The following is a 27,085-nucleotide window of genomic DNA, read 5'->3' as shown; positions in this document are numbered from 1 at the left end:
GGTAACCGATTATTTTGTTTCTTTTATTTGTCTTTTTCGCATTTTTTTTTTGCTCTATATATATATATCACTCTCCAGTTATATCTTCCCTTTCTTATCTCTCTCTCTCTCTCTCTCTCTCTCTCTCTCTCATTGACTTTTACACTTCCTTACCCTTGCTACACTTTCTGGAGCCAACACCACTTGCACGTAACTCTCAGACGAAAACCATAAACTCTGATCACTGAAAAAAAACCTCTATTGGTTATGGACAAATGTTTAATCGATACCTACGAAAAAATACAATGTTTAGTTCTGATTTGTGTGTGTGTGTGTGTGTGTGTGTGTGGGATGGACTCATATGCAAATTATCTTATTAACTTCATGTTCAATTATCGACTACAAAAACCTACCTTCCATTTAATTACCCACTCGTGATTAACCCAATGAATTTTTACAATAGTGATCTGCATTTTATCTTACGGTTCTATTAGTAATTCAAATAGCTCTTCATGTTGTTAATTATGTCCCTGATAAAAGTAAATGAAGTTTTTTATTCATTTTTTCAATTTGTAATTTAGTATTTGGAGTCAAGCTTGATGAAAGAATTATATTAGTTTATTTTACACACACACACACACACACACACACACACACACACACACACACACACACACACCTTGGCTCCTGATAAATGACTCCATATATCGCCGTGCTATCTTAACGATGTCTCAGGGCAGATAACCAACACGTGGATGGTGCCTTTACGTGCCTTGTTTTATGGTCACTAAGCATCTTCTTTTTTTAGCCCTCGTTAACACCTATGATGCCCAGGGTGATGGATGCTCGCTTTATGGACGAAAACGTGCCCACTTCTGGCAGAGGGAGGCGAGCGAACGTTAGCCTGGCGTGTTGTGGCGCCCTCTATAAGTCTGGCTCTTGTGGGTGGGAGGTGTGCACTTAGGCAAGGTTGATTGCTTGTGTTGAAAGGAGGCGAAGGAAGTGAGAATGAGAAAGAGGTGAGGAATGTGAGAGGGAGAAAGAGGAAGTAAGATGTAATTAGGGAGAGAGAGAGAGAGAGAGAGAGAGAGAGAGAGAGAGAGAGAGAGGTAAACAGAAAAATTGAGATAGAGAGAAAAGAGGAAAGAGAAACAGAGGTAGAGGAGAGTCATTATCATCATCATCATCCTCATCCTCACCATCATCATCATCATCATCAACAACATTTTAATCATCATCATCATCATCAGCAGCAACACCCTCATCATCATCACCATTACTACCCCCATCACCATAATCATCATCATCATATCATCATCATCATCATCATCATCATCATCATCACTATACCACACCTTTCATCAGGAGAGCAACAAATAGCCCTACACATCACCCGCTTTACTCCTATCAGTGCGTAGACTAACTCATAAACACGTCTGCTCGCTACCTTGTTAACAATTATGCGTTACACAATAATGAATGGCCCTGATGCGGTCAAGATAACACTATCCTACACTATTATGCACAATTGCTTATCTAACAAGTCTGCCAGATATATCATGTATTCATATCTACATTAAGTGACACTACCTTTATGATACTGTCACCGCAAGTAGATTAATATTTACCTGTACTTTATGTCTCTGGATACAGGTTGGAGATTAGAGTCCGAATACATAAATCTGGGTAAATACAGCCGCTATCATAATCCAATAAAGCATTTGAGAATCATAGAGAGTAAAGATATCAAATCAACATCAATTACAACATTCTATCGATTTTTATTACACTAGATGTTTGTCATTTATACATTTGAGGTCATCAGATAACGCGCCTGTTATAACAAGCCAGTGACATCAATTGGCATTATCCAGCGCCATCATGCTATATCGCTTATTACACACGACATTAAAGAGCTTTAGATACCAACGTTTGTATTCCTTAACCTTCCAGTATCTCTTTGTAGTGTCTTATCTCACTCATAGTTTGTTATACTGCAACAGATGGCATTAAATAATAGAGGTCTGTCAAATCTTTTTTTTGTTATCTTCATCATACGTTCAATCAGATTCGATATGTAGTAATTAATGGCAATAGATAATGCGTAGTTTTCATATTCCTTCTGGCAGTATCTCCAAGCAGCGTTATCAAGTGCAATCTTAGTCTCTCACTTCATATAACGTCTAAAATTTCTCAAGTTTTCTTTTTTGTTCGTGTGATAACTTTAGTTAGCTAAGCCTTATTAACAGGATATCATAGAATTATCGTCAAATGTTATCTTAGTCTGTCATTCATTATACTGATATGTATTACATTGTACCATTATAGTCTGTGAAGTGTGTGTGTGTGTGTGTGTGTGTGTGTGTGTGTGTGTGTGTGTGTGTGTGTTGGAATTATCGATAGACGTTCGCAACATCAAGCGCCACTATCAATCAAAACAGTCACCGCCGAGCAAATACCATCACTCGGCATTATTGTTCAGGGGGAGCTACACACACACACACACACACACACAGACACACACACACACACACACACACACACACACACACACTCTCTCTCTCTCTCTCTCTCTTTCTCTCTCGCTCTTTCTCTCTCGCTCTCGCTCATTATCTTTCACTCTCGCGTCAAATTTGTTGCTGTTTCAAGTCAATTCCGGTCCTTAAAGGCAGACGTACACACAAACACACACACTTGGACAAACACAGAGACAGACGCCCTACTCATCAAGTCTTGTCGACGAGTGACTGTAAGCAGGTCCCCATTATGAAGGAGTTCCCCCTCAGGACTGGTGTTGATCTTATCAGTTTAGCTCCACCAACTTGTATACCTCGCCTCTTGCTGGAGACAAACACACCAGTAACAGCTGTCGTGGGAGTCGCTCGTCAGGAGAACAAATGATGAGGAGCTCGAACCCATGTACCGGCGACAGCACTGATGGTGAGGGTGGAGGGTTGTGTTTCTCTTGTGACGAGGACGGGTTAGGTTAGGTTATGTTAAGTTAGATTACGTTACTTTTAGGTTAGATTAGGTTAGGTTACAGTTAGGTTAGGTTACAGTTAGGTTAGGTTACAGTTAGGTTAGGTTACAGTTAGGTTAGGTTACAGTTAGGTTAGGTTACAGTTAGGTTAGGTTACAGTTAGGTTAGGTTACAGTTAGGTTAGGTTATATTATGTTGCATAATGCATCTCTTTCCCTTGTTGTCAATATAAACATAAACCCGAATTACATTGTTAAGTAAGCCTACAGCTGTCTACGGGTACCAACACCCATATTTCGCTAAATATTTGTTATGTATTTATCACCTTTCAACCTCTGACCTTTAACTTTTAATATTGATGTCACCAAAACGATTTTATTCCATATATATACTGTACACTTTATTATTATCGTCATTATTTATAATTTTCATTATTCTTATTTCCATTCACATATGTAATGGTAATATTAACATAAGAAATACCCATTCTATAACTTTCACAATGTTTTAATCAATATCATCAATACTCACATGTTAATATTTACCGTCATTGTCATTAAAAAAATTATGACAAAAAATCAACAAAGTGTCGGTTATAATTTATAAAAAAAAAAAACATAACTTCATGAGCGTAAAAAAATTAGTAAACGCTTTTGGGTGATTATTAATACTAATTACTGGACACAATTACTATTTGAACTCGACTAACATCCACAGAAGTGTAAATATATTTCACACTTTTGAACCTAAATAGTCAATTATGTTCCATTATCGAGGCGAATGCATGTAATATGGGGGTGATTTGTGATGTTCAATAGATAGATAGTTACGTGTACAGGTTCATTATTAATTAAGTTTACCTGTATGTTGCTATAATACAGGTATATGGGATAACACTACAATGAAACAGTCATATAGGTATTGCGGGATTCCTGCTTGTAACTTGTATATGAATAAATAAATAAATGTAAAGTGTAAAGTAAAAGTTTATTTAGAGACAAAGAAAAGTATTTAAAGAAAATAAAGAAACAGTAAATTCATGGTATAGAAGGAAGGGAAATAGTGAAAGAGAAACGAAATATAGAAGAGAAAGGAATTGGAAAATGTATTGGATAGAGACAGAGAAACAAAGAGAAAATGAAACCTTATTTGATGTAATTTTTACGAGAGTTTGGTGATATCACGTGGACACAATCTGGATAAGGAGACCCGGGTGTAATATTATCCAGGCATTCAGACTAAATTTTACAATCACTTCACTACTTTCAGATGTCCAACTTTTTCATTATTTTTTTTTCATACACTTCACATTTCCTGATTTTTTTTTCTTCCTCTTTTCCTCTTGATCATTTTTATTCCTTTAGTATATTATTATTATTATTATTATTATTATTATTATTATTATTATTATTATTATTATTATTATTATTAGCAAGGAATAGCTTAGGTTTAATTCTTAGTTAATACCTGTGTAAAAATAATGGAAATGTGTTGTGAGGAGTGTGTTGTGATGTGTGTGTGTGTGTGTGTGTGTGTGTGTGTGTGTGTGTGTGGTAGATTTATTGTGATATGTTATGTTAAATATCTGTATGTCTGTAGCTGTGTATGTCCCTCGTGCCAAGTATTTTAAATATATTTGCAATGACTATTATATTTCTGTGAGTGAGTGCATGTGGTAAGTGCATCATAAGTGAGTGAATGCTGAAGGAAAGTGCGTTGTTGAAGCTTATAGTCAAATCTAATTTATATTCAGCCAATAACAAAGGTCCAGGTAACTTTTCTATATTAATATTTTCTCGATAAAGTAACTATTTCATTCTCCGTGTTTTCCACTGTTGACCGTAGGTGTAAAATCTTATAAACGAGAAGAAGAAACTTTTGGGGATTATGAAAACACCAAAGGAAGTTTATTAGCTTTTCACCTGTGTGGGGGCTGGTGTTTACCTGTGTGTTGTGTTAGTTGTATTTTTTTTAACCTTGTGGTCGGATGGATAGAAAGAAACGGAAGACTCTTTATGGGGGTTAGAAAAAGAGAGGAGATAGCCACACAGGGAGAGGGGGAGAGGTGGAAAGAGAAACTGAGTTAGGAAATGAGAAAGAGGATGAGAGAGAAAAGAGAGGAAGAAGAGAAACAGGTTGAGAGAAAACAGAGAGAGAGAGAGAGAACTGATCTGCATTTCACACACACACACACACACACACACACACACACACACACACACTCCACCTGACCTTCACTTGACTAAAGAAACATTTTCCAGACGATGATAAAAAGAAACAGAAAATTTATTAAGACTGTTATGTCCTTCCACTCCTTTTACTAATTTGTGTCACTGTCAAGTAACTGTCCACAAACTACGTTATCAAAGGTAAACATTCATTAGTGAAGGCCAGCGTTACCTCACAGGTATTAAATATTAGATAAATGCCATACTTGTAATCTTCATGTTGTGTGTTAGTGAGGGTTGTGTAAATAGGAGCCCCACCACCCTCACCATCCCCCATCACTCCTTTACCATCCCCCATCACTCATTCACCATCCCCCACAACCCATCACCATCCCCCATCACTCCTTCACCATCTCCCCAACCCTTCACCATCCCCCATCACTCCTTTACCATCTCCCACAACCCATCACCATCCCCATCACTCCTTTACCATCTCCATAACCCATCACCATCCCCCATCCTCCTCCACCATCCCCACAACCCTTCACAATCGCCCACCACCCTTCACCATCCCCCAACCCTTCACCATCCCCATCACTCTTTTACCATCCCCCCACAACCTTTCACCATCCCCACAACCGTCACCATCCCCCATCACTCCTTCACCATCCCCCACAACCCTTCACCATCCCCACCATCCTCTACACTCTTCACCATCTCCCATCACTCCTTCACCATCCCCCACAACCCTTCGCCATCCCCATCACTCCTCATCCCCCCCTTCACCATTCCCCACAACATTTCACCATCCCCCACCACCCTTCACCATCCCCCATCACTCCTTCACCATCCCCCACCACCCTTCATCCACCACCCTCACCATTCCCCATCACTGCCCCTCACCACGCACCAAGAATATCCCACACTCGGCTCTCCTCGACTCAACATACACGGTACAAGGGGAAGAGGGAACACAATTTGTTGTGGTTTTTCTCTTGAGAGTTGAGAAGTGAAGGAGGAGGAGGAGGAATTTCGACATACCTGTAACTAACGGATTTTTACTCCCCTGGACACCTGCAGAGAGTAAAGGCAGAGAGAAAGGATATAAGAACGTAGTGTTTATTTTTGTCTGTCTGAATATGATAGACTTTTCTTCCCCGGATTAGTCTATCAGGTTAAGGCCATTCGTGGAAAATATACACGATCTATTAAAATCATAAAAGAGCGCCACTATAGGCAAAATGGTTGGTGAATTGTTCGCCTGGCGTAGAGTGTTTATACAGGAACATGTAATTGCAAGGTTGATGGGAACGTCAATTGGTATTTGATATAGTCTATGATGGTGGTTGTGTTGACAAATGACATCACAGGTGAAATTCGCGATCGAGGTAGATTAAAAAGTGGATTGAAAGTTGAAGGTTGACTGTGTTATTCTCTCAGCGTGAGGTACAAACGAGTCATTCAGGATATACAGCTTTTCACACTTTGTCGAGTTAGTTTTGCTCCGAGTGTTATTGTCAATTGAGCTATTGTTGTTATTCTTGTTGTCATATTTGGGAAGAATTTTCTGCTTTTCGGAGCTTAACAGTCGACAAACACTCATGAATATGCTAATGTGGATAATACTAGGGGGGGGGGTATTCAATATGGCCGACGGTGGATATAAACAAGATAATTACACACTATAGCCAACGGGTGACGTGGACAAGTTAATATACACACTACATAAGGGGAGTCAATATGGCTGACACATGATACAGCCGAAATTTCTCTCTTTGATGCTGTTTTTCTACATATGTAACAGCACCTGGATTTAATTATTATCGTTGGTATTGAATTGTATGTATCTGTAGAGTTCAAAGAGCTTACGATTCAGAGTATATATATATTTTTATCTCTCCTTTCTCTCTCATTAAAACATTCACATAAAGCAATTTGAATATAGGATTTTTTCTTATAGATACATCATATGAAGTATAATTAGTGACTAGTTTAAGATTTTTTAATTCATACAAAAAAATAAATCTCTTGTTTTGCTTCGTTAATTCGGGATTTTTTTAAAAAGGGTTTATAAATATTTCTGACAATTAAAAAACTCACAAAAAATCGTAAAAAAATTATCACAGGTGAGGATTAAAAATATTGGTAATTTTTAATAGTGAAAATACCTGAGGTTTCTCTAATTGTTTTATTATTATTTATTTATGTTGTTATTATTTTATTTTTATGCTTTTTTGTGAAGGTAAAAAATTATAATAAAAATTAGATTATATATTTTATGTGATCTGAATCCTCACAATATGTAGTTAATTATATGACGATATATGAGTATTATATCATGTACGTATCTACACTCACGCACATCCAACTACCCACACGCATACATACGCTAACATACGCACATACCCGACTGCACACACATACACACACGCGTACCCAACTACTCCTCACACACACACACACACACATGGGCCAGGCCAAGGTGTCGTAGGTGGCCAGAGAGGCTCACTGATAGATGGCCCAACTTTGTTAATTATCTTCCAAAACCAAGGTCCCATTAGCAGAGGCAAGCGTTATCTATCATCACAAACTTAATATTATTACTAAAGTGTGGTAGTGGGTAATAATTTGATATGTGTTAATGAAGAAACAGCAGTACAGGTGTAGGTGTAGATACAGGTGTGGCTAACGTAAGAAACAGCAGTACAGGTGAAGGTATAGATACAGGTGTGGCTAATATACTACAGGTAAAGTTACAGGTATGAATGAAAAAATTTAGGTAGAGTTACAGGTACAGACGTAAATTAAAATAAATATACAGAACAGATAAACGTAAAGGTACCGATATAAATACAGGTAAATACCAATATACATGAGGCAAGAACAGTAGTAGAGTCATTGAGTGTTCCCAGTTTTATTTTAGTCGTCGTCTTTGTTTTCATAACTTAAGTGAGCCAGTTAGATGCATTCTCACGCCTCCAGTTAGTGGGGAGAAATTGAAGGTTTAAACTTTGGAGAATTTCAAGCCAGAACGATAGCGGCACCTGATTGTAATTCAGATTGACCTTGTGAGGAAATGTTTAGTATGTGTCACTTCTTATTCATAAGCTTTCTGAATGGTATTATTATTATTATTATTATTATTATTATTATTATTATTATTATTATCACTGCAAAATATATCAACAACAACTATCCTGCTATTTTCATCAACCTCAACGGAACCTTCAGTGTGAAATGGGATTTTCATTCATACACTGTGTTCTATTGTCTGATGCACAAAAGCGTTTAGTTACCACGGTAAAAATAAACTTGTTATTCACGAATGCAAGGCCAACAGGAGACCCGTAGGTGCTTTATGGAGAAACTTTCATTGGAGGAAATGTGATGAAAACTCTCCTTGGTTCATTCCATCATGTCGAAAAAAAAATACGAGGCAAACTGTAAATTGTATGTGGGAAGAAGGTTTGTGTGTGTGTGTGTGTGTGTGTGTGCAACTGAAGTGTTTTTATAATTAATTTTTTCACCTGTTTTTCTTTTTCTTTTTGACTTTGTGTTTTGAGTCTCTCTCTCTCTCTCTCTCTCTCTCTCTCTCTCTCTCTCTCTCTCTCTCTCTCTCCCTCTCCTGGAACACAAACAACCACCTACCGTACACTCTTTCAGGACTCAGATTTCACTTTCATCAGAGAATTAAAATCGAGGAGACACAATGAGACATCCAAGGGACAATGAATCCAGATTGTAAAAACCAAATCGAAAATGTATTCAGTAAGTTCAATATTTTGTTTCGGTAACGTGGAAGTTTGACGTAGATTTTAAAGTCTTTGGAAAATGAAAAAAGAATCCATAAATCAATAGAGAATTTAATTTCTATAAAAACGTAATAAAATGTGTAATTACCCCGTTGAAGGACATAATTAAGAAACGTGTATTATTATTATTATTATTGTTATTATCGTTATTATTATTATCAAACAAATCAAACGCTATGAGACGTCAGGTGTGCCTTCAGGTGTGACAGAGTTGTAGCGTCACTCCCCGTCATTAAGGTACTCCTCACTCAGGTACCTCAAGCACCAACTAACTCCAGGTACTAATTAACGACGAAGTATGTAACGCAAAAGAGAGAAATGAATGATTTATTATATATATATATGAACGAAGGGTTAATGAAGGGATCTTTTCTATATATATATACGAACGAGAATATGCTAATGCGTAATCCATTCATTGATCGACTAATATACAAGAGAGAGAGAGAGAGAGAGAGCATTTAAATATCATATTCTTAAACTTAAGATAATTTTAGATAATTTTAGATAGCGACTAATAGTAAAACTGAACACCTCTGACGGCTGCTGGGGATAAAAAAGAACCTCAAACTCAATGATAACCTGAAGCTCAATCATACTCTGATAGGAATTTGTGTTTATTAGAGTTTTTTTTAGAATTTTTACCTAAAACGACAGGAGTTACAGCCTTCAAACTTTCCCTAAACACACACACTCAAACGTTCAAACTCGTGAGGAAAAAAAACACACAGACACAGCCGTTCACTTGAAATGATGAGAAAACAGTTGATAGAATTGTATGAGAAAGAAAAACAAAGAGCTGTTATTGAAATAGTGTGGCTTTGTTGTAAGTTTTGATTGTTAGAGTCAAAGTTGTGAGGGAATGTGATTCATAACCAGTCACACACACACACACACACACACAAAAGAAGAAGATAAAGAGGAACGATAACAACCAAAGAATGATTAAATAAGAACAGTAATAATAAGAAGAAAACATAAAAGAAGATGTGATACCTAACCTACTACCATCCTCTAAACAGAAAATGTATGAACCAGGAATACTTTTCACACCCATCTTTCTCACTTCGGTATCTGCACTAAAAAATCTTCCTCACCTAATAGATTCCTTCACTACCTCCCATTAGCGTCTCTCAGCCGTGCCACTTCCCCTTAGCCTTCCCCTAGGGGATGGCATTGTAGGTTAGGTTAGTTTGTTACTTCTCTTGAGGCCTATTTCCCCAGAAGCTGTTGGAGTAATTGGAATAAGTACTTAATACCCATGGGTAATTTTAAGATGTATCACCTATCAATGGAGATGTTGAGTGCCTAGGGGCGTGTGTGCGTGTGTGTGTGGTGAAGAGGGGGGAGTGGAAAGGCGAATGGTTAGTTGTGGTATAATTGAGGATGGGCGTAGGATGAGAAGAAGAGATAAAGAGAGAGAGAGAGAGAGAGAGAGAGAGAGAGAGTAGTAGTAGTGTAGTATGGGGAGGGGACATGCTCACTTATCTAACACATACACACACACACACACACACACCCGAAGTGGCAATAACGTAATATTTACTCCTTCGTAGCTAACAGGAAATGGCCATCATAAAGACAAGTTTTAACACAGCTGTATACAACCTCTCAATTAATGTCCAAACACCAAACTCAAGGGATAAACCTTCCTAAACCTTCCGTCTGGTTTACTGGTTTTGTTGACACTAATTTTGGTGGGTCCCAGGTTGTCCACGTATGTATCGAGCGGCGACTAATTATGGAACAGAGATATACACCTACGTTGTAAAGAGTCACCTGGTGTGTGTGTGTAATAATAATAATAATAATAATATCGGTTTATTAATAGAGTTGCAGCCGGTGGCTGAAAATATACAAACTTACATGTGATTTAGACATAATAATATACATTCAATACATTTACAGGGCTGTACAGTACATAAATCAGGAGTTGTTTATTGTTTTAACAATAGATGGGATGGTGCTATTCTTATATCTATCGGTGCAGGCTCTTATGGGCTGAATTTTGTTGTTGTGGCGGACTGCACGAGGTGTGCGGGGGACTGCCGGTGGCAGTAGGTGGCAATGACGAGGATGGTGCAGTACTCCACTGCCAAACCCTGCTAGTGCGTAGTGGTGGACGTCACTGAGGGATGGCATTTCCAGGGTGGAGAGAGCGTTGTTGTAGCCGGAGTAGTCTGTGCTGAGCATGATTCTGCAGGCCCTCTTCTGTACCTTCTCTAGCTGACGTTGTTGGGTAGAGTTGAGAGAAGACGACCAGGCTGGTGACGTATACGTTAATTTAGTTAGAATAAATGAATTGTAAATAGTCCCCAGCTCTGGCGTGGGTGCCCCAAATGACCTGAGTCATCGTAGCATGAAGAGTCGTTACGAGGCTGCCTTGATAGTGTTGTTTACATGGGCCTTCCCGTCCAGTTTGTGGTCTATAGTTACACCGCAGGAGTTTAGAAGACTGCACTAACTAGAGAGGATGGGCACCCACTGTAACTACTGGAGCTTGCACTGGAGTGGTGGCGGTATTGATGTGCATGACTAAGGTTTTGGTGTGATTGATGGTGACCTTGTTCTCCGTAGTCCATGCTTATAGCCTGTCCAGGGTGCCTTGTAGCGATGAGTAGTCCGGTGAGGTGCTGTCCACCGTAACCCCCACAGTGCAGTCATCCACGTATTTCCACCTGTGAGGAGTGTCCGATAGAGCGTCATTGATCAGGATTCGGAAGCACAGTGGTCCCATCTTGGTCCCCTGGGGAACACCGCAGTTGAGGTGTTGGAATGTGGAGACAGAGCCCTGGCACCTGACTGCCTGACGACGCTCACTCAGGAAATCAGTGAGCCATAAGACCAGTTTGGTGGGCAGCCCTAGTGCAATGGCCTTGTTGATAACAGTGCAGTGATCAACAAGGTCAAAAGCCTTCCTGAAGTCAACAAGGGCAACGTTTCTTCAGGTTTTGTGTGCGTGTGTGTGTGTGTGTACCTCAGTTGCTGTTGTTGTTGTTCTGATTCACTTTGATATTATTCTTCCTGTTTGTTTCATCTCTCTCTCTCTCTCTCTCTCTCTCTCTCTCTCTCTCTCTCTCTTAATCTGCATTAATTTTCGCTATTCCCAAGTTTTCAGTCTCTCACGTCTCTTTTTATTCTGTCTCTTAATCTCTCTCCTTCATTCGGCTCTATCTACTCTTTTTATCAGGGCCTGTATTTTTCCACCTAAACACCTCTCTCTCTCTCTCTCTCTCTCTCTCTTAACCATCCCCCCTCTCTTGTTTTTATTTCAATGTAGATAATTTATTTCCCTTTACGATTTACCTGTCAGTCTCTTCTCTGTGTCTTGTAATTTTTTTCCATCGCCTGTTTCAATTTTCTCTTGTAAGTTCTCTTTATTGGACCTTCCTCTTAGTCTCCTTCGCTTGATCAGTATTTTTCATCTCTTGAAGTTGTAAAAAAAAATAATCCTCGTTAAAGAGAAGATGAAGGGAAAGTTTGACTCGGTACTTAGATAAGAAACTCTCTCTCTCTCTCTCTCTCTCTCTCTCACTCACGGAAGCTCCCAAACATTTTTCAAGTTTCTTCAACTCTACACTGTCTTACCCCTCAGGATACAGTTTCTTTGCTTGAGGACTTGAGTTAACTTTGGTTTGGGATTTCGAATTTTAAAAAATTCCGGTGATTTTTTTTTTCTCATTTTAGTTTGTCTTCAACTTATTTGAGAAGAACATAATTTACGGTAGAGAATCTGTACAAATTTGTCATTATTTTCCTCAGGATTTTGGGTGTTATAAAGAAAGTCAGTCGTTTAGATTGGTCCTCATAGTAAAGAAGAATTATAGTAATGGTTTTAGTTTCTCAAATAGATCGTTAAATAGTGAGTTTTATTCCCATTAACTGATAGATAGCAGAACATTTCCAGTTAAGGAAGAATCTCAGTCCATTTTCGACTCTGAGTTATCTAAAAAAAAAAACTTGGAGTTGTTAGTTTAAATGAGATTATTGTTAGTGATCTTGGATTCTCAGTGATTGGCGTGTGTGTAAAGCTTTACCCTTAACTAGTGAGAGGAATTTCTATCGCGATCTGATTGCAATGTTATTCTGACTATGACTTAGGCTTAGTATGGTGTTTGTATGAATTTGTATTTACCCTTAACTAGCGATAAGGGAATGGATGTATTTGAACTTACTGTTGATTAGAAATTTCCATAACACTTGAAATTGCTGTCGTAATTTACCTGAGACACTTAGATGCTATCATAAATTTTCTGAGACACTTAAATGCTCTCGTAACTTACCTGAGTCACTTAGACGCTGCCGTAACTTACCTGAGTCACTTAGACGCTGCCGTAACTTACCTGAGTCACTTAGACGCTGTCATAACTTACCTGACTCAATTAAATGCAGTCGTACACAATAAGGTTGGAGCGTTAAATTCATATATAAACCTCGGTGAACAGACGACGAAAATAATATTAATACAATAGAGTTTAGCGCCCGGGTGTGATGTGTCTCTGGTGAGGGTTAAATGTTGGTCTTCAGTCGAATCTGTTTTTGACAAGTTTTCTGGGAAAGTTGTTACAATCATCCCAGCCGAAGTTGGTAATGATTTTTAGTATTTTTTATCTGCTGGTTTTGAAATGTTTATGTTAGGATTTTATTTCATGTTGGACTTCTTTTATAATCTGAAATTGGTTGGTTGTACAGGAACACAAATGAATACATATACACACACACACACACACATGTACACATAACTTCACACACTAACAATTATTATCTCATTAACTTGTAAACAACTTAACTGGTATACAAAGATTCAGACATAGAGAGATAGACATGACTACAGTAAATAAACCTGTCTTATTACTATTACCACAACTCAATATTGTTTTATAGTTATAACTCAAATATTCATAACTATTTAAATATCCAGAGAAGAAATAGTTGACATGAATCACTTATTACATCTTGGATTAGAGTCATTACCGTAGATAGCTTAACCTGTTTGTGGGAAAAATTCTGGACAAACTTACCATGTGTGTGTGTGTGGGACGTGACATCAAACTCCCGTGGCAAACACCTCCAGTTGATTCGTAAATGTTTGATACGGGAGGAAGAGAGTGGGTAGTGCACAGCCTGTACCTCGTCCTCCGCCCTCATGCATAACACACAGGTTAATTTAGACTTTACCCGAAATACTAATAATCTTAAATTCAAGTCAAGTTTGTGTTGCGTGACCTTACTACTCCTGTGATAAAGTTTTACACGTCTAATCTTCTCCACCCCCCCCCCCTCCTCTCGTTTACAGCACTACTTAAATGCTTATTAAACTTTAAGTTCCATCGTTGTGATACTGAAGTGTTTCCATGGCGGTATTTCACGTTTCTCTGAACTTGGGTTTTCAGATTATATCCAATTAAATTTACAGTGGTTGAACTTTCTGGTCTAATAAATCTATAGAAGAGATTTGTATAATGCTTCTGGCCAAAACGTAACACCATTAGTTATATTCGAATGTGTTTCAATGAAGGAAACATTTGCTTCCAATTAAGTTCTACCTACTGCCATGAGTCTAATAGTCTAGTAATAATATATAATCCTTATGCTTGGACTTTTTTTTTTACTGTATTAGGGGCAAAGTTTAGGTGTATAATACTCGAGTGTTGCCCCCCGCCTCCCTCCCTCCCGGAAAAAAAATTACTTATATCAGCCATTTTCATCTTAACGTCAGATAATCTAATAATGCTCTCAGGTTCAGATATGTTTTCAACTTTTATTAATAATCTGTGCCAAACCCTGAGCCTTATTAATACTTGAGTCCTCATTACAAAAGTTACATCCATCAGTTGTTTTAATCATAAGTCTAATTTACTACTTCATCGTGTGAGTCTTATAAGTCAACACCACTAAATAAGACTCCTGCTTTGATCTCACTAAAGACTCCTGACCAAATTCTACCACTACGGAACTATGATACTCACTGTGGAGAATTGCCTAACTCGCAAGTCTTATTAATTTTCGCATCATGGGAACCTTATAAAAACCCGGACGTCCATCACATAAATTATATTTTCGTATTATTTGAGCCTTATAGTCAAATAGTACATTATAGAACTGATATTTTAAACTTCTTAAAGGCTTACTAAAAAGTCCTAGCATTATAATACTCACCAAGTTCATCACAGAAGTTATATAAATATCGACTAATTATTAATCTTTACCATTTCCGAGCCTTATAGTCCAATTGTACTCCACTAAACTGATATTTTGAACTGTGTAAAGGCTCTCCGGCAAGACCCAGCATTATAATACTCTCGTGTTCATCACAGACGGTTCGTGCATTTCCTGACGGAGTTTTAATCTCGACTCCAATTAAACTTTGGCTGCAGGAGCGTGATTGTCAGGGAGGAGATGGTGGAGGAGTGAGGGAGCTTGGTGATGGTGGAGGAATGAGGGAGCTTGGTGATGGTGGAGAAGGAGTAAGACAGCTTGGTGGTGGTGGGGGAGGAGGAGGAGGAGGAGGAATGAAGCAGCTTGATGGTGGCAGAGGAGTAGGAGTGAGGCAGCTTGATAGTGGGCACACACACACACACACACACACACACACACACACACACACACACACACACCTCCTCCTTCAAGATAACTTTCCACATCGCTGTTCATTACACTGTTCAGCTGCTTTCTCCGTTATTAATTATGCTTCTGTAATTCCTCCTGATTATTGCCATGTTATTAATCAAGCTTCTGTTATTCCCCCACTATTAATAACTGTTCTTCTCTGCTTCCTCTGTTATTAATCACACTATTGTAATTCCCGGACTAGTAATAATTAAGCGTGTGATATTTCTCTCCGTTATCATCTTCTCACCCGTATGATTTGATTATTATTCTTTTCTTTTTTTATCTATCATTCTCTTGTTATTCTTAGGTCATTTATTAGTCTCTTGTTATTTCCTGGTTATTTATAATGTGACTTTTGTTATTTGTTCTGATTATAGTCATTTTCTTTTATAATTCTTAATTTTTTACTCGAACAATAGTCAGATTATCAATAGACATCACCTGGCGAACACCTGGTGATTATTTTCATTAATTATATTCATTCCTATAATTATATGTTTATTACATTATCATTCTTAGTTTATTTTCATTATCTTAATCCTTAATTATCGCCTTTATCATTTAATTTCTATTGGCTGCTTTCTCCGCATTATCCTTTATTCTCGTTTAATTCGTTAGTCATATGTCTAGATCAGTCCCTGCAGTGTATGTCTAGGTCTAGTTATTCTTCTCTTTTGTCCTTCACTCCTGAACCTTTGTCGAGATGAAATATATAGAGAAATATTGAGCAGTATATCACCTGACCTTGACACCACTTTGTTGCGAGAGAGGGAGAGAGAGAGAGAGAGAGAGAGAGAGAGAGGGGGGGAGGAGGAATGTGTGTGTTGATTAAATGTTGGGAGGCGTTTGTGTCAATATTTGTCTGCAATTTCCTTTTATTAAGTCAGAAACATATATTCAGGTAGAAATACAGGTGCAAATACAGGTACAGATATAAATAGTTAAATACAAGTTCAGATACAGGTATAGATACAATAACAGGTGTATTAATTTCAGAATAACATTAGTACATAAACATTTATGGCTTAGAATCTTATTTCATTATTACATTTCATTATCTTACAGGAAGTTGAATCCTGTAATAATATCACTAACACTGTAATATAAACTACTGTTCTATCAAATTACAACCATGTCATAGATAGCATCACTTACATAACAATATTTCAAGTGTATATACCTGTTGGTAAATTTCGTCATGGACAGTAAATGAAATGCTTCGTTTGTACAAGAAATATATATAAATCCCTTTTGGGTGTGTGAAAAATAGCAGTGGTTGAGTTCATAGGATTAACAATGAAGTCAGGTAGAGAAATAAAATAGTATTGTTAATAGACAGAAACGTGTGAGTCAATACAAAAACGTCTATGTCAACACTACGGGTTTTATTCCAACGCTAAAGCTTCTATGGCAACTAAGTAAGCTTCTATGTCAACACTAAAGCTTCTATGTCAACTAAGTAAGCTTCTATGCCAACTAAATAAGCTTATATGTCAACACAGGAACATATATATCAATACAGAGTGATATATAAACCCCAATCAGTATACTACATATCACTTATTATATATCATTATAATATAACCTCCTCAGTACCTATTATATATCCAGTATACTGTAATAGAAACTTTTTTATTATTGACCTTATATAATTTTTATTGATATATATATAGGGTCATATATCATATATCAGTATTATTATAGTTTATGTCAGCTTATATTTTTTTATTTATTTGATATTATACGTTGGCATATATTACCAAAGGTTTATCTGTTATTATTAGCGAGGAATAGATAGCATGAGCGAAAGAGAGAGACAGAAAGAGCGAGATAAAAAAGAGAGAGAGAGACATAGACAGTGAAAAAGAGAAAGACATGGAGAGACAGAGAAAATGAGACAAACATAAAGAGAGATGGAGATGAATCAAAAACATTACACAAGAGCTATATATAAAACGATAAAAACTAATCACATACCAAACTACCGTAAAACGAAATTAAATGGAATAATCACACAAACAAACATACAAGCAGAGCAAACACCGCGTGATAAATAATAGACAGGAATACCAAGCAAGCACACACACACACACACACACACACACAAACACACACACAAACAAGCAAAAAATAAACGATGGGGATTGAAACAAAGAGTCAGAATGATTTGACAAACAGGAAACCTATCCAATGCATGAATTCGTGATTTCATTTCACAGTTGATGTCAGAATGAAAGCAAATTGAAAACGTCGGCCACAGATCATTAAGGTCACTAATTACTCAGAGAAATTAAACCAAAAAACGTTGATTTACTAAACCAATTTTTATTAGACAATAAGTTCGTAATTGATCTAAAAATTGGGTAATTGGGAGATAGTAGGAATGAAAATAGGGAAATTGAAAGAATTGGATAAACATAATGTATAGAGCGGTTCGTAGGTAGAAAGATAGAGATAGATGTATATGTAGATTGATGGGATAGATAGGTAGGTAGGGAGGTACAGTAGATAGATAGAGTAAGACGCAGAATGGAAACAGACAGAAAGAAAACGACAGCGAAATAAAAAAAAGTCAGAAACAGCTAAATAGAGACAGACAGACAGACAGAGACAGAGACTACCTGTACGTCACTGTACCTTCGTCTTACGTTATGATCGATAGACGTAATAAGCTGAGAGAGTCAATACCTGTCTTTATGAAGGTGTGTTGTCCCGTGGCATCATTAGCACTGATGGACAGGTAGCTCACCTTTTCTACACACGTATTGTCCCTTGTATTTATATATGTTATGAGAGATGCTAGGACATACTGCCACCTCCTCTCTGTCACTACCTGGTTTTTTTATAATGATGATGATGATGATGATGATAGCGGTAATGACTTTCAACCAGCTGTAATAGTTATTGGTGATTGATTAATCTTAAGTTAGTTCCATCAATTGAAATTGTATTGCAACTAATAATTAAGTGATTTATCTATTTTTTATGGTTTTTGTAAGAGAGGGTTTGATCCTAACTTAAGCTTAACACTAGTCCAAGTTTGAATGCCACTTACGGACGATGGTTCAAGGTTTAACCCACTGAGGACGATGGTTTAAACTTTTAAGATGTGTAGATATTTTATAAACGTTACAGTCCATGCCACAAGGACACTAAAAGCAGTCCTAGACTATGTTATATTTCACACAAAGCCTGTTCATCGAGCTGATGGCGCCGTGAACCTCCCATTGGGAACTGCCCGTGCCGCTTATGTGGCGTCAGTAGCATTTTTTTTTTTAATATGAAAAAAATTTAGTTACGAAGCAAACGAACTCGCAAATAAACATATATAATGTCCACACACACATACACATGTACACATAAACTCACATACTGACTCTTCAAGGTAAAGACACCGTTTGAAGGTCGAATGCCTGTAATTGACTATCTTCTTCTTTTGGTTTGTACTTATAGAAAATTACAATGCAAGTACCCTCATTTCCTCTCTCTGATTCATAGTATTTTGTGATTTAACTGATGGATCGTGGAACCTTTGTGACAGTGTTCTTTAAACTTAACATGAACAATCTCTTCACCCTCGCTGTAAACGGTCTGGATGTAGACGTATTTTCTCTTTTTTTTTTCTTTTGTTCTTTTTTCTATAGTGAGAGACGGGTTCCGGCAACTGGCCCTCACTTACCTGTATGGCAACGAGGTAATGGACACGTAAACACAGGGTAGGAAGAATGTGTTGAAGGCATGAGTAAAGTTATTTCTCTCTCTCTCTCTCTCTCTCTCTCTCTCTCTCTCTCTCTCTCTCTCTCAACCAGCTCACATCCCCAAAGGTGTTTATAAAGTTAACTTGCTCTTGAATAAAACAAAGCTCTTTATTTTAGACAACTTCACTAAGCGACCTCTAATTCAGGCAAATCTCTCCAATTAACGGCAGATAGAGAGACACATTTGTATCTGAGTAAACTACTTGGCCTTACATTCTGCCTCCGAATCAGCTGTTTTGTTTTAATGTTGTTTGTAAATAAATCCGTTTTAATCCGTTGCCGAATATGGTTCTTACCCCGTTAGTGAATACACAATCCGGTTTTAATCCAATTACCAAATAATTTACCTGTACCTTTTGGGGTTATTGGTTCACATGTCATGAGAAAATTTCGTCGAAAGCTCAATCATACATCTGGTAGCAAGAAGCTGTTATATAATCGGCATTACGTAATCTTTGTTGGTGTGTGTAGCTGTCACCTTACGGAGTGCTGGTGTGTTGTCGGGCTGTTGGCGGGGGAAGGGATTGATCGATACGTCACGCAGCACCTTCCTGGGTTACCTGGTGGTGGTGGTATTGATGGTAGTGAATGGTGATGTAAGTGGTGGTGGTGGTTGGTCTTGGGTACGTCCGTCTGATCTAGGCTGGAATATTACACACACACACACACACACACACACACACACTCATACAATGTATTTACTCCCGGTCAATCTTAACTTTTTCCACTGTCACTTTGTTGAAATGCCCTGTAGTGTGACCTTCTCCCCACCTAGTCATTATATATCATATTTGTATCACTTATGTTACTTGTATATTATTTGTCAATCAAGTGACCCATTATCCAATTATGCAACTGTATATTTTTTTTTCCGGCTGCCATGCTCTTTCAATAAACCATTAATTTTTATTATTATTATTACACACACACACACACACACACACACACACACATACAGTATACAGTAGACACGTGGCTACTGCCTTAAGAATAACGGAACTTAGGCAATGCATGAGAGTGAGGTCTTAAGTATTTTTCTTCTTCTTCGTCTTATCATTAATAATAATAATAATAATAATAATAATAATAATAATAATAATAATAATAATACAAATGAATGATAATAAGAGGAGACCAAAAACAACAACAACAATAAACTACATAACTACATCCATAGATAAAAAATAAATAATATTTAAGATAAAACTTCACGTATCTCCCTCACAGTCAAAAGCTGCGAATTCCTTGAAATCAGAAATTCGACAGTAAGACAACAAATCCCAAATGGGTGTAGCATAATACAGAAGATCCAATTAGCAGAGGAATGGGATTACAGCCACGCGAATCTGTGCAAGACTGAGATCCAATTTTGGGGGAGCCTACAAAATGGGGAGTATTTAATTGGTGGATTGACTAAAGGTGTAGGGGAGGACACTGGGGAGGGGGGCAGGTGTAGGAGGGGTATTGTGGAAGGTGAAGGTTTTAGGTGGATAGACGCATAGACAAACAAAAGAGCAGGTAGTCATAACACACACACACACACACACACACACACACACACACACACACACACACACACACACACACACACATGAAAAGATTAACAGTTCCTTGTGAATCTTTCATCAGGGAATGCAACGTCTCTGTAACAGTGCAATAATGTAACTGAAATCAATATTATACGCACAGTTACCAGATAAAATAAATTGCCATGGAGGCGGTGCAGGAGGTAACACAAACGTTCACACAAATATGTTCTTTATTGCTGTACTACTGATCCGAAATCTATACCCCATAACTATGGTAAATACTGTTTTATTTATTATTTATGCAAATTTATTTATTACTTAATGCACTATATACCCACGACAATTTTACAAAATTTTACTAATTATATTATACTTCTATATTAATCATATTTCTATCTATATATCTATCTATCTATCTATCTATCTATCTATCTATCTATATATATATCTCTCTTCATGAATTTAGTTAATTCATTAGAGCATAAGATAAGGAGGTGTTGACATTTACTAAACGTAAGGATATTCACTAACTGTTTGCTTTCCACTTGCCACCCCTCCACACCCCACCTGCCACGATGTTTACCTCTAACCTACAGCCATAACAGGATTAAGTATGGCTTTCTCCCCGACTACCCATACAAAATATTCTGATCTTTCGGGGCCAAGTGAGTGAATTATGCAAATGAGATTGCCGCCGAAACTCGGAATTGGCCCCCAGCGAGGAAAAAAAAGGGAAATGAATTGAGTTTTTTTGGTTTATTTCCTGATGTTCCTATATGACTGGAAACTTTTAATATTTGAAAATGTATGTTATTGAATGTTTTTTTTGTGGAGTAATGCATTTAGCTTCCACATTTCACTGATGGGAATAATGGGAAGACTTTAACTTAGAATAATACGTTGATGTAAGAACATCCTTAAATTCTTTGAGGCGAAAACTAAAACAGATTTAGTGTCTCATCCACGAGTCTTAAAAGGTAACAAATTCCCCCATACATTCGCCTTAAGACATTTAAATCACCTCATACATTACCAACTTTTGATTTCGTTCTTACATTGAGTAAAAGTTTTCCTAAAGTTTGTGAATATAATCGTTGGTTCACGCGGCTTACACACGCACCAATGTTTCTTCTCAGTAGATAAACAATATTTTTTTTTATTTTCAGTCAACCAATATCGTATCCCGTCAGGTTACATCTTACTGAACCTCCTATAGAATCATGTTTTGGGTGCGTTAGTCAGCTCAATACTCGTATATCTAGACTGACTGACAGATAACGTTTGTCTCCGTGAGGGACTTATATGACTTTCCGGCACTAACGCAATAATAGTTACGTCTTTGTCATCTTTAAACCCATTCATATCCCGTTAAATTCACAGTGAGGAAATGTCTTTGTTTTTTATTTTAATATATTCATCTGGTACCGGTGTGAAATGCAGACAAGTCATTAATATATATTCCATGAAGCGCAACTTTCCTTCGTCTCTGTAGTTATATCTTTTCCTTTATACATAACATCATTATTACAAACATACAGTATACAATACCTCCTAATTTTATAATAATATAAATAACGCGTATGTTATTTATCCTCTGAGGAGTGAGTGTCTGAGCCCACGTGATTGACTGAATGTTATTTTTCCCCCGAATTAAAAAGATCAAAAAGATTATTTTACATGATAAACATGATACTAAGAATGAATGTTTTTCACTCAGTGTTTTGGTAAATGTTTTCAAAAGCGGACAGAAACAAGCTATAGAGATCAAGGGAACAGGAATTACTTTGTGTAAGTATCAAACACCAACGTTATATGAGTGTTTAAAACGAGCTTCAAAACAACAACAACATTATCAGTCAAGTCAGGAAAGGAAAAACACCAGAGACTAACCCATACATATCGATATAACATTAAAACCTTATGGGGTTCTCAGACACTTAACACCCCTTCCAGCATCTTTACTATCACTATTGACCAAATTATCGACCAAATTGATTCCCAGGTGTTTTACTGACTCACCCTCGCCACACTTACCCTCACGATAATGCTAGATTGTTTGATTTCTTGTTCACCTGCAGGAGCTTCCATGTTTAATGAGAGACCTTGAAGAATTTATTTCCCAGGAGTGTGAATTTTAGCGTTATTTTATTTATTTTATTATTATTTTTTTTTGGGGGTATTATTACTATTATTATTATTATTATTATTATTATTATTATTATTATTATTATTATTATTAATTATTATTTATACATGCATTGAATAACATGTATAATATGTTTGTGCGTGTAAGCTAGGTTGTCTGATTATATGATAATGTAACCCCGTGTGTGTGTGTGTGTGTGTTACATTAAGCGGGTGTATGGAAGACACATTGGAGGAGTTTCCAAGGAAAGAAACAGCGACATACAGACACACGGTCACTCGTACACCAACCACATCTTTAAATTTTTACAGACGAGAGAAAATAAATTTAAAAGGAGGCGTTTCATCCTAATGTGAATAGAAAGATAGAGAGTTAGAAAAAGATTCAAATATAGTAAGAATAGAGAGAAAACAATTGTGTTCTAAGAGACACAACGAAAAAAAAAGATAGCAATGTCACAATTTCTATGACTGTTATCGTGGAAAGGCAGAAGTGACATTTTTGCCATTATGCTGATAAAACTTTCAGAAATCTATTAGTGCAGCAGACTTTGGTATGTTTATCTCTCTCTCTCTCTCTCTAATCTAGAACATATCTATTTTGCACTCAAAAGTAATCCATTGTAAGAAATTGCATTTGGTCTAATAAACACAAGTGGTATGACACACACCAAGGTCTGACACACAGGTGGCCTAACATATACCAGGGTCTGACATACATGTGGAATGACACACGCCATGGTCTGACACACAGGTGGCCTAACATATACCAGGGTCTGACATACATGTGGAATGACACACGCCATGGTCTGACACACAGGTGGCCTAACATATACCAGGGTCTGACATACATGTGGAATGACACACGCCATGGTCTGACACAAAGGTAGCGTGAGACAAGCGGCCACCTGAGACACTCTCCAGACATTTGGTTCACGTGTCATGTGTTTTTGCCAATGATTTATTCACCATCTTCCAAGGGTGACCAGGACGGCACCGACTCTGCTTCCTCAACTTGCGACCTTAGCCAGCGTGGGTGACCGTGTGCTGGGAAGATGATAAGGGTATCTCTCTCTCTCTCTCTCTCTCTCTCTCTCTCTCTCTCTCTCTCTCTCTCTCTCTCTCTCTCTCTCTCTACAAATATTCAGTATATATATACACACACACATTGACGTCGATACACAAATTCTTTGTCGTCCAGATTTCAAGCCAAAACTCATGGGTCCATCAGCAGTGAAGGTCCGGGCTGGCACGAACCTATAATTAAACCAATAACGAACTATTGTTTACGATGCAATAAACCGTGAGGAACTCTCATCACTGACTCCATAATCCCGACCAGGCAAAGTCCAGGTATCGCTCGGCAGCACCCGGCCGTCTATTTTGGGTTCTATTTGCGGTTATCTGCCCAATTTATCACGTCAGCAACAATTAGGTTATCCTCGTTTATGGGTGACAGGACCATTAACTTCGCTATCGTCGGCTGTTATCAGACAATTTTGTACCACATTGCTGTCGGTAATAGTTCATAATGGGTGTACCTTTGGTTCCCAGACGAAAAGGTAGATTAGATTTGTAGTGGTGGAATCTGAGTGTGTTTTACGATGTGTCAGAAAAAGTGACGAGGTGGTCCAGTCTGTCCACGCTTGGTGCCTCACGTGTTGAAGGTGCAGACTGGCCGTCGATCGTGTGTGAATTTTGAGATGAAGTTGCAAGGATCAGATTAGCTATGCATTCAACACAACGCTGAACTGCGCCTGAAATTCGGCATTGAGGAAAGAATTTTTAGCATATCTAACAAAAAATTCACAACACTAAAACTATTGGAATTTTACGGGAATTTTCTCAATACCAGTAAATATTCACACTTGGGTCACATAGCAGTGAGTCTATATGGCACACCTGACAATAGCGTAAGTGTCCAATAAAGCTTGTGTATATATAATGACTTCACAGAGATATCAACTTTCATCGTATAACTTTTGGAAGTCACATTCTTTTGCACTTAATGGCCCATTAATTATTGTCGTCTACAGGGGTAAAGCTTTTATACTGAGAACTATACAGCCGGAAGCTCTTTACACAAGATTGATAAACCCAGCGTCTGTCTCGAGTTGAAAAATAAATAATTCTACTTCCCACGACGTATAACTCCATTGTTTACGTCTACAAAAGTTCATTCGTTTATCAATGTTTACATCTAAATGTGTTTAGTATATTTACTTTGATTTTAATTGAATGTTTACGTACAAGAAAGTGAAGTGGCTTTAGTAGTACAAATCCCAAACAGACTGAGAGCTCTTGCTTCTTGAATCTTCCTTATTTCAGCTCAATGTTGTTCTTGCTGTTCAAAGATTAATAACATGTCTACTCTTCCTGTTCACTACGACAACATCATCATCTTACATATACGAGTCAGAATTATATCCGTTTTTTGGTACTAAATACGACTTGTGAAACTATTATATATAGTTCATGACTGCATTATAAGACACGTAACCAAGGAACAAATAAAATGGTAGAGATATGTAAAGAGAAATATATACATCATATATTAATAGATCGTTTAGATAGGTAAATATATAAATACATATAAAGATAAATATTCACATAAATATTTCAATGAATATATATAGAGATAGATAAATAGAAGGACTGACGGATATATAGATAGATAAATTATAGGCATTAGATATTCTCCCAGCTTATGCAACACAAGTCTCAGAGTGTTCCGTGGGAGACATGTGTGTGGGGTCATTGTACGCACTTTAATACATAATACAATAAGCACCGAGGTAACTGCAAGACGGAGCCATCAATAATTTATTTATATCTATTCCGCAGAGGCGAATTCTACTGGACGTTTTGCCACACTAACATGGTGTAGGCGACGGGTTATTGATGAGACTGTGTGTGTGTGTGTGTGTGTGTGTGTGTGTGTGTGTGTGTACAGTCACAGGCACAATTATAGCGCAGGTATACATATGCAATACAAAGGCAGAGATTTAGTTCATTGTTAAAATACAGAGACAGGTACAGGTATAAATAAAGACCCAAATACAGCTAAAGATACAGGTACAATGGTGAAAGCTTGAAGTCTCTGTTCTCTCACACGCCGTAACACCTTCCTGACGGTGGACTCAGTGGGCGAACTTCCCCAGACAGGTGAAGGGAGTGTTGGGCAGGTGACATCATCTCAACCTTCACTTTCCCCATCCCTCCCTCCCCTGTCCCCTCCTTACCCACCCCCCTCCCTTACCCAACCCCTCTCCCTTACCCACCCCTTCCCACAATTTTCCCTCCACCGTCCCCTCGCATAGTCCATTACCTTCAAAATTAGAATTAATCCATTCATACATTTGCATACGATTATTTTATCTCCGTCGTTGTGTGCGTTTGGGGCGGAATGCCAGGGCCTTTAAGCCTGGGTAGAGGGGGGATTAAGGGAAGGAGCGAGGGAGAAAAGGAAGAAGGAAGAAGGTTGGTTAAGGGTGTTGAGAAGGAGGGAGGATAGGGGGGGAATTAAGGGAGGATAAAGAGAAGAAGGAAGTAAAGGTGAGTGGAAGAAAGTAAGGATGGGAAATGATAAGAAGGAGAGGAGAGGTAGAAGGGTGGAGGGAGGTAGAAATGGAAGATAAGGATATGGAAGGATAGATATAGGATGAGGAAAAAGAGAAGTGAGAAGGAAGGAGGAAGGATTGATAGAAAGAAGGAAGAAAAAGAAGGTTAGAAAGAGGATAAAGAAAGAAAAAATAAAAAAGTATGAAGGAAGAGGCAAACAAGATGATGATGGACTATTTGTTCCTTCAACTTTCAATCATCTTCCTCTTAGCCTTGATTGATGGAGAATGAGTGTTGTGAGTGGATGTTGTGTAGCAAACGACGAATCGATGGTGTAGAGTTTATTCCTGTGGATATTTTTTACCGTTATTTCTGTTTAACGGTTTAACGGTTTTTCTCTTATCAGTGGTTCTCTGTTAACGGTTTTCTCTATTAACGGTGGTCCTCTGTTAACGGTGGTTATATGTTAACGATGGTTATCTGTTAATGGTTTTCTCTGTTATCGGTTTTTCTCTGTTAACGGTGGTATTCTTTCTTTTGA

Source organism: Homarus americanus, unplaced genomic scaffold (assembly GCF_018991925.1).
Source record: "Homarus americanus isolate GMGI-L3 unplaced genomic scaffold, GMGI_Hamer_2.0 scaffold38595, whole genome shotgun sequence".
In the NCBI taxonomy this organism is placed as follows: Eukaryota; Metazoa; Arthropoda; class Malacostraca; order Decapoda; family Nephropidae; genus Homarus; species Homarus americanus.
Note: the sequence above shows the minus strand (reverse complement) of the source record.